Source organism: Saccopteryx leptura, chromosome 2 (assembly GCF_036850995.1).
Source record: "Saccopteryx leptura isolate mSacLep1 chromosome 2, mSacLep1_pri_phased_curated, whole genome shotgun sequence".
NCBI classification, from domain to species: Eukaryota; Metazoa; Chordata; class Mammalia; order Chiroptera; family Emballonuridae; genus Saccopteryx; species Saccopteryx leptura.
Genome location: NC_089504.1, coordinates 296,942,828 through 296,956,101, shown reverse-complemented (window position 1 = coordinate 296,956,101; position 13,274 = coordinate 296,942,828).

The following is a 13,274-nucleotide window of genomic DNA, read 5'->3' as shown; positions in this document are numbered from 1 at the left end:
TGAGGAGGAACCAAGTCAAGTTCCACCAGGCAGGCAGATGGGAAACTAGACCCACCAGGCAGGCTAGCAGGAGGACGGGTGTGAAAACTCTTAAGCAGGGGCTGATGCTGCTTCTCCAGGCAGAGTTTCTCCTTCCTCAGAGAATCCTCCTAAGGCAACTGATTGCATTAGGCCCTCCTAGATTATTGAGGATAATCTTCTTCATTTAAAGTCAACTGATTATTCATGTTCATCGCGTCTACAAGAACCCACAAGGATTTTGAAAACAGGTACAAGCAGAAACACTGCCAGCTTGGACAGAAGGCAACATATAGAGGACAAAGTGAAGACAGCTGCTGGGCTACAAAATTCTACACTTAGGAAATGAGTGCGTGGAGCTACTCAGCAGCAAGCATGTGCTACCCTTCAACAGAAAGGAAAAATCACTCCCCCGCAGTAGCATGGGTGCAGAAGCAGAGGCTGGAGCTGCAGGCACTGTGGTAAGCCCAGAGGTTCCTGGGGCACAGCAACTGATGGAGTTGGTCCTCTGGATTTGACCCTGCTTAGGGCCTGCTACTCATTTCTTCCTTCCCTTTTCTCCCTTTTGAAATGAGAATGTCTATTCTATGCCCACCACACCATTGTATTTTGGAAGCAGATAACTTGTGTTCTAGTTTCATAGGTCAACGGATGGCGAAGAATTTTGCCTCAGGATCAATAAAACACCAAGTCTCACTCATACTTGATTGGGTTGATTTAATTCCGATCGTGAGATTTTGATCTTTTTGAGTTCATGTTAATTAGATGAGATTTTGTACTTAGACTTGATGCTGTAATTAGCTGAGTCATTTGGGGGTGTTGGGATAAGATGAATGTATTTTTTGCATAGGACAGATATGCATTTTGGAGGACCAGAGAATGGAATGGAATGATTTAATGATGACCCCTCCAACAGATAGGCTTTCACAGTAAACTGTGTGACCTTATTTGGAAAAAAGGTCTTTGAAGATACAATTCAGTTAAGGATTTTGAGATGAGATATCCTAGATTATCCATTTGGGCCCTTAAAATTCATTGAAAATCATCCTTCTAAAGAGAACACACGAAAGAGACACACACTGGAAAGAGCAGGTCATGTGAAGATGAACACAGAAAGATATAGTCACAGCCCAGAGTGCCAAGTGCCACCAGAACCTAGAGCGACGAGGAACAGAATGTCCCCTGAAGCCCTCTGGAGGGATCCCCGCCCTGCTGGGACTTTGATTTTAGAATTCTTGCCTCTACAATTATGAGAGATGTTTTTACTGTCGTCTGAAGCTACCAGGTCTATGATCATTTGCTACCGCAGCCTTAGGAACTTAATAGAGTCACCAAGTAGTAGAGAATGCATATGCAGTTCCTGGATGTAATTTTTCAGAAAAGGTGCTAAAGAATACAGAAAAGAATGATGTTTTAAAAAAAAATAAAAGTCTTCTTGGATCTCAAAAATACTATTCTAAGTAAAAGCACACTCATGATATACTGTATAATCCCATCTATCCTAGAAAAAGCTGCCAAAACTATAAGCCAGAAGACGGATCAGCAGTTGTTCAGGGGCTTGGGGTGAGGATAGAGTATCTCCAATGGAGCATAGTGAAAATATTGAGGATGATGGATGCAGTGTCTTGATTATTGTGACAGTTACGCAGTGTAAACATTCATCCAAACGTAAACTGTACACCTAAAAAGGATGCATTTTATTGCACGTAAATTATACCTTAATAACCTCAACTTTAAAAAGTTCTGCCTTCCAATGCTATAAGCTTATGTAATTCTTGGTTTCAAATGTTTGGGGCAAGTTTTTTGGAACTATGTCAATGTCAGTCTTACACTGATATTAATTTACAGCTTTCACTGACTTGGTTTTACATGAATGTTTACTGTTTCCTGAGATCCATTTATTCTCAGTGAACAATGACTTTCTCACCATTGAAGATATACCCCCTCAAAAGAAAAAGAAAAAAACACTACATGTTCTCCCCTTAGTTTCTAAAGAAGAGTTTTAAAATTGTTTTACTTATTTTAATAAGTAAATAACATTAAACAACATTTAAATAAGTGAATACTTTGTTTAGTTTAACTTAACAAATATTTATGCCATATTAGTATCTTATGTGGAAGATACTGTGCTAAGAGCAGGACTGGTACCAGGAGTGTTACAGAGATGATTATAAAACAATTCTTCTATAGTTAGGAAAAAGTACAAAACAAGAAGCAACTCATTCTCATATGAAACAGATTCAAACCAAATGCTTAGAGGAGACCTAGAGGAGGGAGGAACCACACCCAAACGAGAGTATCTCTCTCAAATAGAGGAGACGAAACTGAGACTAGAAAATGGATGATTGTGGATTTCAACAAAAAGAGGACTCCCAGGTGGAAGAAACCTAAGCAGGGGCACCTGCTATGGACTGAATGTTTGTGTTCAGCCCAAATGCATACAGCTTCAATGTAATGTGATTAGGAGTTGGGCCTTTGGGAGGTAATTAGGTTCTTCTGGGTTGATCCTCATGAGCACGATTGGCGCCCTTGTAAAAACAGGAGGAGACAGGATTTCACACTCTTCTCTCTACCATGTGAGGACACAAGGAGAAAACCAATGCCTGCAAACCAGGAAGTGATCTCGCCAGACACTGGATCTACCTGCACCTTGATCTTGGACTCCCCAGCCTCAAGAACTGTGAGAAATAAATGTTGCTGTTTAAGCCACCCACTGCATGGTAATTTGCTATCACATCCTGAACTAAGTGCAGACATAGGAACAAACTCAGGGAACAGGTGAGCAGTCTCTGACTAGAACTGGAGTACATACATGCAGAGGCGTGGGAGGAAAACTAAAAAGGGAATTTAGGATATCTGATACACGTCCTAAATGCCAAGTTGGAAGATTTGTACTTAATTCAGGTCAGTGCGGAGCTATGAATGCAGTGCTGGAGAATTCTGAGTATTGGGTGAAGGTGCAGGTGCATTCCTTCAGAACCGTGCTCATGTGTACAGCACGCTACACACGACCTCAGAACTTCCACAGGCACCTGCTGCTCCTCGGGGCCTTTCTGCCCTGGGGACCACCAGATTAAAGAAGTTTCAAGGAGCCTTACTTAAAGGGAATTTTCATTTTAGTTTATTCCTCCATACATGATCAGAATGGAAATTAGATTGATACAACTTATGAACTAAAGTAGGTTTTCTTAAAGTGTGATCTGTATTAGAATCACGTGCAGGGCTTATAAAACATTCATATTCCTAGGTCCCACACAGATATACTCATGTCTCTATACCAGGTGAGATACATTTTTAACCAGCACCTAGCTGATTGTGATGCTCAATTTGCTTAGAGAACAGTAGTGATGGGTGGGGTTGGGGGGGTCTGGTGATGGAGCAGGTCTAGTGATGAAGCGGGTCTAGGGATGGACACTGTTGACTTCTGACTTTCTGACAAAGCATGGAAAAGACAACACAGTAAATTTTTTTCAATTCAATCAATTCTCAAGACATTTTCTACAGTTGGTATCAATTTAAACTTAGCAAAGGAACATCTTCAGCTACAATGTGTTAAAGAGGATGGCATTTAACCTGGAGAAAGCTGACTCCTTTAGCCAGAACACTTAAGAGGAACATTACCATCTCATACTCACAGCATAGAAAGCTCCTGATGGGTCCCAGAGGGTTAAGATAAACAGTCATCATCTCAAAATGAACACCTGCCATGGCAGCCAGCACAGTTTCTATTCTGTGTCGTTGATCTGAAAAGATCCAAGGTTTCGCTTGTACATCAGTCAATCTTTCCAGGAAGGGTTCTGCAAAATGACAGTAATTGGAAATGTTCTGTAATCAGTAGGGTCTATTGCTTATCAGTTTTATGAGATCCTGACATCTTTTCCTTTTTTTAAATCAATTTTCATGACTGTATTCTAAAAAATGCTATTAATTCCTAAAAATTGATTATTTTTATTTAGACATTCCACACATTCATTCCTACTGATGAACACAACATTTTGTGATTTAATATTAAACTACCAAATCAATTTATTATACTTCCTGATTATTGTTTAACAAAGGAACAAAACTAAGTGTGAATGATAGGTTAATTAAAGACTTAGTTGTTAAATGAAGCTATCATTTTCATTTTCCTGACATTCCAAACCTGTTATAGAATATTTACCTAACAAGCACATATCCTCAAGTGTTCAGTTCATCTGAGAATAAAGATGCATAGTATGTGCGTAAATAGCTATTTTAATTCTTCCTTAGTGTATGGCCAGTAGTCATTGACCGCCATCGTAATCGTAGCCATTCACATGCAGATTACCATTAGATCCAGACAGACTGTAAAGAAACAGTGGACCCCCCAAAAAATGGTGGGCCATTCCTTTATTTAAGTCTTGCACCTGGCCGATGAGAAACACACAAGGAAAAACACTTCCCTCTTCATTCATTCAGAGCTCACAAAGCTATTGACACATTATCCGGTTCCACAACCAGGAGAATCTTCTCCAGTTCCTCCTAGAATCAAAGGCCCCACCAGTCCCAAAGCCCCTCACCTCTGGTTCCCCAACATGACTTCTTACTCTGCAGAACTTCCTTCTCTCTCTTTCCCTGCCATCTTGGCTTCTTCCTGCTTTTCCTTCTTCTTCTCCTTTCCTTTTTAAAACCTTTCTGGCACTACTACCCTTCCTCCAGCACACGTTAGTATAACAATGGCCCTTCTCAAGCAGGAAGGTAATTTGCAATTTCACAGATCACATACCTGGTGCTGCCCAGCACCATTTTTAACAATAAAAGTGAGCAAACTTTAAAAAACCCAACAAATTTTACAAATTCATTTGCCCAACACTTAGGTATGGTGGTATATATTTATTGCACTTCTTTGCCTCTTCTTCTGGTTATGGCAACCCCTCTTCTTTGAGAGGGCTCTTCCTTCCCTACTCTATTCATAAGGTTTCATTTGGGAGTTGTCAATCACAGAACTCCACCCCCTCCCAAGCTAGACCAATCATTACCTCACCTCATCAAGGGCCACCTTATTGGTCTGGATATGGGCACAGTCAGAGTTCTTTACAAAGGTTTTTTGAGCTGGAAGGAAGGAGGGTGGTGAGTGCTTAAGAGAATAGTGATGGATAGGAGAGGGGGAAAAGTTCTGTCCTCTCTGGTGGTGAAACTGAGTGTGTGAGTCTAGAGACTCTGCTCGCCATGTTCCTAGGCACACTGAGAAAGCAGATCAGAAGCAGACAAAATGAAGCCACCACACAAAACAATAGGTGTTTTTAAGCAACTACTTGGAATCTAGGATCCACCACAATGTGATTCAGTGCTATGCTATCTAATGTGGTAGCCACTAACCACATGTGAAGAGTTGAAATGTGGCTAGTTGAAATTCAATTGTTCTCTATATAAAGTAGATAAAATAACACAGATTTTAAGAACTTGACATTAAAAAAGAATGTAAAATACCTCATTGATAATTTTAATAGTGAGCCTGACCAGGTGGTGGCACAATGGATAGAGCGTTGGACTGGGATGCGGAGGACCCAGGTTCAAGTTCCTGAGGTCGCCAGCTTGAGCGTGGGCTCATCTGATTCAAGCAAAGCTCACCAGCTTGGACTCAAGGTTGCTGGCTCGAGCAAGGGGTTACTCGGTCTGCCGAAGGCCCACGATCAAGGCACATATGAGAAGGAAATCAATGAACAACTAAGGTGTCACAACAAAAAACTGATGATTGATGCTTCTCATCTCTCTCCATTCCTGTCTGTCCCTATCTATCCCTCTCCCTCTTCTTTTTTTTTTTTTTTTTTTTTTTTTTTTTTTTTTTTCCGAAGCTGGAACCGGGGAGGCAGTCAGACAGACTCCCACATGCACCTGACCAGGATCTACCCGGCATGCCCACCAGGGGGCGGTGCTCTGCCCATCTTGGGGCATCGCTCTGCCACAATCAGAGCCATTCTAGCACCTGAGGCAGAGGCCACAGTGCCATCCTCAGCGCCCGGGCAAACTTTGCTCCAGTGGAGCCTTGGCTGCGGGAGGGGAAGAGAGAGACAGAAAGGAAGGAAAGGGGGAGGGGTGGAGAAGCAGATGGGCGCTTCTCCTGTGTGCCTTGGCCAGGAATCGAACCCGGGACTCCTGCATGCCAGGCCAACACTCTACCACTGAGCCAACCGGCCAGGGCTTTATCCCTCTCTCTTACTCAATTCTTTTTTTTTCCTTACTCAATTCTTTAAAAAGAATAATAATAATAATAACAACAATTTTTATAGTGAATAAGTATGAAATTATAATATGTTGGCTATCTTAGTATAAATAAACTAGATTTTAAAACTAACTTCATATATATTTCAGCTTTTTATTTTTTAGTTTGTTTCTAGAAATTTTTGTATTACATATGAATATCAAATTATGTTTCAATTGAAACAGCACTGCTCTCTAGTGAACCTGTGCTGTTTGTTTCTTCATTTTTAAAGCTACTTTGAGTAGGGTTCATGCCACCAGCAACCAGTAGAGCCCTAACTGATGCTGAAATTGGTTGCTGGAACAGAGGCATTGGGAAAGAATGATCCAAAATGTGGAAGTGGCTAGATCAAAGTGCAGAACTAGCAGAGAGGTTGTCTCTATTCTGAGTTAGATAACTCACTAGCAAAGCAGTTACTTAATTGTTACAGGTTACTTATTGTTATTCACATCATGTGCCTGTCCTCACTGAGCTTAGAGCTTTACAGGACTTGGTAGAAAAAAAATGAGGATATTGGAGGTGTTGGCCACTCCTCGTAACCTTCAGTAAGGAAGATGCTGCAAGAGAGGGAACAATGTAGTCAAACAGGGCTGTCTGAAAGTGAAGCAGGAGCAGCAGCCCCGCACAGTCGTCTAGAGAGAGGCCATTGTGCCCCTGGGCATGCTTTGAATTTCAAAAGGCAGCCACTGCACCAAAATCCAGCCAATGTGCAGCCAGAACGAAGCGGCCAGGTCCCCTACATGGCCACACAGCACTGCTACCTGACCAAGTCATTCTCCTTCCTACGGTACAAAGGATATTGGGAGTACCTTATGCAGAGGGACATCGAGCTCTGCCCCATCACTGCAGCCACCAGCATAGACAGAAAGCAAAATGAGATTGCAAGAGGATGATGAGACCTAAGAAAATGTGGCAGGGGTTGCCCTGAAGAATCAGTAAATCTCCATCCATCATATTCATATATACACATATACATATGCATATTTATATATAAATTCTGAGACCGCATTTGAATGGGAATGATTGCATTGGAAATAATGAAAAACAGGGTTTCTTTGTTCATTGCAATTTTTTTTTCCTGAAAGTATTGTATGAGGAAGTTAATTCCTGGAGCATTATTCATATCAGAATTAGTTTATACAAAGAATCATTGAAATTGGTTGATAACATGAAAGTGTGATCTCATTACTCTCTGGCAAGGGCAGATATGTGTAGCCTTCAGCTTTTTAGAACATGAAATAAAAACAGCCTGACTAGGTGATGACACAGTCGATACAGCGTTGACCTGGGATGCTGAGGACTCAGGTTCAAAACCCCAAGGTTGCGGGCTTGAGTGTGAGATCAGAGACATGACCCCCTGGTCATTGGCTTGAGCAAGGGATCACTGGTTCTGTTGAAGCCCCCTACCTGGTCAAGACACATACGAGAAAGCGTTCAATGAACAACTAAAGTGCCACAATTATGAGTTGATGTTGCTAATCTCTCTCCCTTCCTGTCTGTCTGTCCCTTTCTCTCACTCTCTAACATAAAATAAAAATTTTAAATTAAAAAAAATAAAAACAGCATTAGTAGAATTGGTAGGGAGAAAGACTTGAAACAATTGAATATATCTGAAGTAATCTAGAGGGTTTGGGTATATAGAGCAGTGGTTCTCAACCTTTCAAATGCGGTGACCCTGCAATTCAGTTCCTCATGTTGCGGTGACCCCAAACCAAAAAATAATTTTGGTGGCTACTTCTTAACTGTAATTTTGCTACAGTTATGATTCGGAATGTATTCTCATTGCTTTAGGCGACTCCTGTGTTTTGGTTGTTCGACCCCTGCCGGGGTCGCAACCCACAGGTTGAGAACCACTGATATAAAGTAATACTCCAAACACTTTGCTCATATTAAGCCTTTTTCAAATTATTCTTTATATCAATCAAGGACATGGTGGAAAACAAATATGCTTCCAAAAATTTCAGATAAAAAGACTCTAAAGAAGGGACTCCTTACAGCGACATGAGCAAGTTTAAGAGAACAAATATGATTTGGTGAAGCACTCACAGTCCCCTTCCCACCCAGTGAGGGGAACCGGGAGGGAAAGTGTTGCCATAGGCTGTAGGCAGAGAATGATGTGGCTCCTGCCACAGACTGAAGGCCAAAGCAGAGGACTGGGGAGTAAATACCCCAGCCTCTCTCTCCTCCCACCCTTTCATCTTCTGCTAGTACGTCCCATAGGCTGGACCCAACCTGGAAGCAGACAGCCAGAGCAAGGCAGACACTGGACTGGGCTGGGAGAAGCAAAGAGAAGTATAGGCATAGCCCTATCGTGGCACCCTATTTCCTGAACTGCCCTTTTTAAATTTAGTTGTCCCTTTGGGTGTTATTCATCTCTCCCTCAAACCTATGGGATTTAGAGTTGGGATGTAAAGGTTTGGAAACTTCTGCCCCAATCCTAGGACAGAGGACAGTGAACAAGATGTGCACAGGTTTCTGCTGTGCAGTCATAGTTCCCACTCCTGAAATATCAGTAAAGTAGTCAGTTAGGAAGAAATGTTAGCGATTCTCCCCACCCCTGCTTCTGCATTGCATATATCACCCAGAGGAAGCACATTAGTGACCTTGCGCGCGCGCGCGCGCACACACACACACACACACACACACACACAGACACACACACGTGCGCATGCGCAAACACATTTAAGAGAAACATCTTTTCTTTAAACAAAGTATCAGACACACACAACTGGTTTACATACAAATTATTTTTTAATGGTAATGGTAACAGATCATAAGAAAAGAATTTCATTTTTTTTTCCTATCCCTGGAAGGCTGGTGGCAGGGGGCAGGGGCAGGAGATTAACTGGTAATGAATGACTGTGAGGATGAGGAAGTGTCTGTTGACTGGGATCAGTCACATGGAATAACTACAAGCCTTTCACCTTAGTATTCAAGCCAGTGTCAGAATTCAACCTGCAGATTCAGTTTTCCTGCTAATTTCCAGTAAAGCAGAGATCCGCACCTGAGGCTGAGAAAATTAAGGAGGAGAGAGACATCATCATTTCTGCAAACATTTACTGAGAAGTTAGTGTGTGCCAGCCCTTCATGCAGACTCAGTTAGGACGTGGCTGCATGGAAACTCCCAACTCAAAATCTCCACTTCCAAAGATTTCTCTACCATTCTAATCTATCTGAAAATAACAGTAACAGCGATCTTAAAATAGGCTTGCCATTTTTAAATAAAGCAGAACTTTAATAAAGAGTCATGAAATTAAAAATTGCATACACAGTTCTCATTTTTTTCTTGTTTCTATTTTTTTTTTTTTTTTTTTTGGTAGGGAAAAAAATTGCAATCTGTCAGTTTGGACAATAACACCCCTATGCTCAGCTTCTCTTGTTCATTTTATCGCAAAGGTTTATGGCTTCTTTGTTTGCATTATCTGTATTTGAGTCTGAATCTAAATCCTCCCAGCTAAGACTGCAATTCGAAACTGTATGAACACAGTTTTATGCCTGTCAAAAGCTTTTTAAAGCCTTCACAGTTTGATTCCACAAATTGCCAGACAGCCTTCTTCTAGAGTTTAAATAGATCACCTCCATTTGAACCCTCATAACATCCAATAAAACAGTCGGGCTATAGCTATGTAGCAGAGAAATAATCTTGTTGGAGCTAACAGGCTATCGGTCTCCTGTCATGTACAGTCATTCTCATAATTGCCTAGGTTTTTCCAAATATTGGGGTTGATAATGCAATGGAAGAACTATGTTTGGACACTTTAAAGCAAGGGTCAACAAATTATGGCCCCTGGACCTAATCTGGCCCACCACCTGTTTTTGTAAGTGAAATTTTATTGGAACACAGCCATGCTCATTACCTATGGCCACTTTCATGTCACAAGAGCAGAGTTGAATAGTTATGGCAGACTGAAAAACCTCTGAAACATCCAAAATGTTTGTCACCTCACCCTTTAAGAAAATTTGCCACTGCCATTTTATGTGATATTTCTTCATTTTCTTAGATTTTGTTTTGTTGTGTCAGTTCACTATAACATAATCAGAAAGTAGAAATATTTCCTACCTACTACCTCCATTTTCTTTAGAGCATTTAGCTCCTCTGAACCCATTATTACATCTCACAAATTAGAATCAGCACCACCAGCTGTAAACCTATCTACTTTATAAAGTACACATGAAAGGTAATGCAATTAAAATGGGATGGGTGCGATTCTTGCTCGAAGGGTGACAGGCAAGTTCTGGAGTCAGATCTGGGTGCGAGGCCAGGACTTACCAGTTGAGAGCTGTATGACTTGCCCTCTGCCTACAACAGTTTCCTCCTCTGTTATATGTAGATGATAATAATAGTATACATCTCATTGGGTTGTTAAGAAATTAAAATCAATTGAAATGACTGTGCTTACCTAGTGTTGGCACACAGTAAATCATTGCATCCTTTCATGGTGACTTAAGAAGGGCATGATAGGCCCTGGCCAGTTGGCTCAGCGGTAGAGCGTCGGCCTGGCGTGCGGGGGACCTGGGTTCGATTCCCGGCCAGGGCACATAGGAGAAGCGCCCATTTGCTTCTCCACCCCCCCCCTTTCCTCTCTGTCTCTCTTCCCCTCCCGCAGCCAAGGCTCCATTGGAGCAAAGATGGCCCGGGCGCTGGGGATGGCTCCTTGGCCTCTGCCCCAGGCGCTAGAGTGGCTCTGGTCGCTGCAGAGCGACGCCCCGTAGGGGCAGAGCATCGCTCCCTGGTGGGCAGAGCATCGCCCCTGGTGGGCGTGCCGGGTGGATCCCGGTCGGGCGCATGCGGGAGTCTGTCTGACTGTCTCTCCCCGTTTCCAGCTTCAGAAAAAGAAAAAAAAAGAAGGGCATGATAGAGATTTAAGAAGGAAATGAATGAAAACGGGAAGAAAGACAGCATTAAAACTACCAAAACAATGGGGCATCTTCCTGATTCACTGCCTTACTCATGAATTTTAAGAAATAGTTCTCTGTTTAAAGAGAAGAGCAAATGCTTCAAATGTGAGGTACCTTCAGAACTCAGATTATTTGGAAACTGAGGGTTGACTTGTTAACTTGAGCAAATGAAGTGTGTGGAAGCTATGGAAGACTTGCTCACACTCAGGGCACATTCTGCAGCTCGTGGGTTCAGCATGAGATGGGAGCTCATCCCCATGCGTGTGCACACAAAACAATAGCTTATTTCCTGAGTCCGAGAGCATATTTACTTTCAGCAAGAAATGAGTTCTTGCTTGGAAAATTGGTCTGAAAACCCATTACTGCCACGGATTCATTTTCATTTATTTCCCAACAGGTAATGGAGTTTATGTGGAGTATTGAGAGATAGCGCTTCTCTGAAAGTGAATATTGTCTCATTTACATGCAAATATTTTTATCATCATGTTAGATAGAAATATAATCATGCTCCATAAGGCTTGTCATGCACCCAGAATTTAATTAATGACATGTCTGCACAGAATCAAGATAAAAAGCTGAAATGGAAAATGTTTGGCATCACATAGCTTTGAAGCTCTTAGATCTTTTAGTAATTTCACTCATTTTTTTATTTAATTATTCATTGCTTTAACAAATACCAGGGCAAGCAAAACTAGGCTTACAGTTGGGAATACACATAACACAGTTTATTATTATATTATTATTTATGTATTAATTATATTATCATTTTTTACTATTATTAAGCTATTTTTGTCCACCCCTGTATTTATTGGGTTTCTACTGTGGGTTAGACACCATGCATATGTGACACAAATTCATAGATGAAAACATAACTCAGCCTCCCAGAAGGCTACAATCTAATAGAGAAACAGGTCAACTAAAACAATCCTTCAGGTCATGATGAAATAAGGCCCTAAGTATATTGGAAACATGCATGCCCGGGGAAGAAAAGGTAAGTTTCACATAAAGGTAATGCCTAACTGAGCCTTGAGAAATGAGCAGACAAATGTGGAAAGCATGCAGGCAAGAAACAGCGTGCCCCAAGCACAGAGTGTGCAGACAATGGAGTGTTTGGGGAAGTTAGGAGTGGCTCAATACTCCCAGGATGTCAAGTTCTAAGTGGGGAGAGGGGCTGAAGGTACAAGACAAGCAGGAGTGGAAGTTGGACAGAGCCCTTGTCATGGAAGACTTTGTCACGCAAAACACTCCAGATTTTATCCTAAGGCAACCAGAAGCCACTGCAGAGTTTTATCTATAGACAAAGGGATCAGATTTTCACACAAGTAGTCTCTTATAATAATGGACTGGTGATGCCAAGGCCATGAATCATAAGGGGACCAAAATGAGAATTATTTAGGAGGCAGGATCAATGGAACACAGGTGTTGACAAGACATGGGCTGTGAAAGAGAAAAAGTGATCTGAAATGATGCCCTCATATTCAGTTTGGGCAGCTGGGTTAAGAAAGTGTCATTTCTAGATAAGAAAGTCAGGAAAAGATTCATGGGGACAGAGTGTAGGACCATTGTAGAAGATGGTGACTTCTGTTTGGGACATCATCACTATAGACTATCTAATAGAGATGCCTAAAAGGCAAATAGAAATGAAAGTTTGGGGTTCAGGAAGGAGGTCTGGACCAAACCTTTAAGTCTGGGAGTCATGGATCTTTAGGTGATATTTGACATTGTGATCGTTAATTTTGTATCAGCTTCACTGGACTAAGGGTTATCAGACAGCTGGTAAAACATGACTTCTGGGTGTGTTTGTAAGGGTGTTTTTATAAGAGTTTAGCATTTGAATTGGTTAACTTAATAAAGAAGATCATTTTCACCAATGCAAGTAGGCAGCATGTCCACAGTTGGGAGCCTGAAGAAAACTAAAAGGGGGCAGAAGGGTGAATCTCCTGTCTCTAAGCTGAGACACCTGTCTTCTCCTCCTCTTGGGTGTTGGTGCTCCTGGTTCTGGGGCTTCCACACTCAGACTGAATCACACCATCATCTCTCCCAGCACTACAGCTTGCATTGGATGCAGATGGAGCTTCTACCAGGCATCCCCAAACTACGGCCCGCGGGCCGCATGTGGCCCCCTGAAACCATT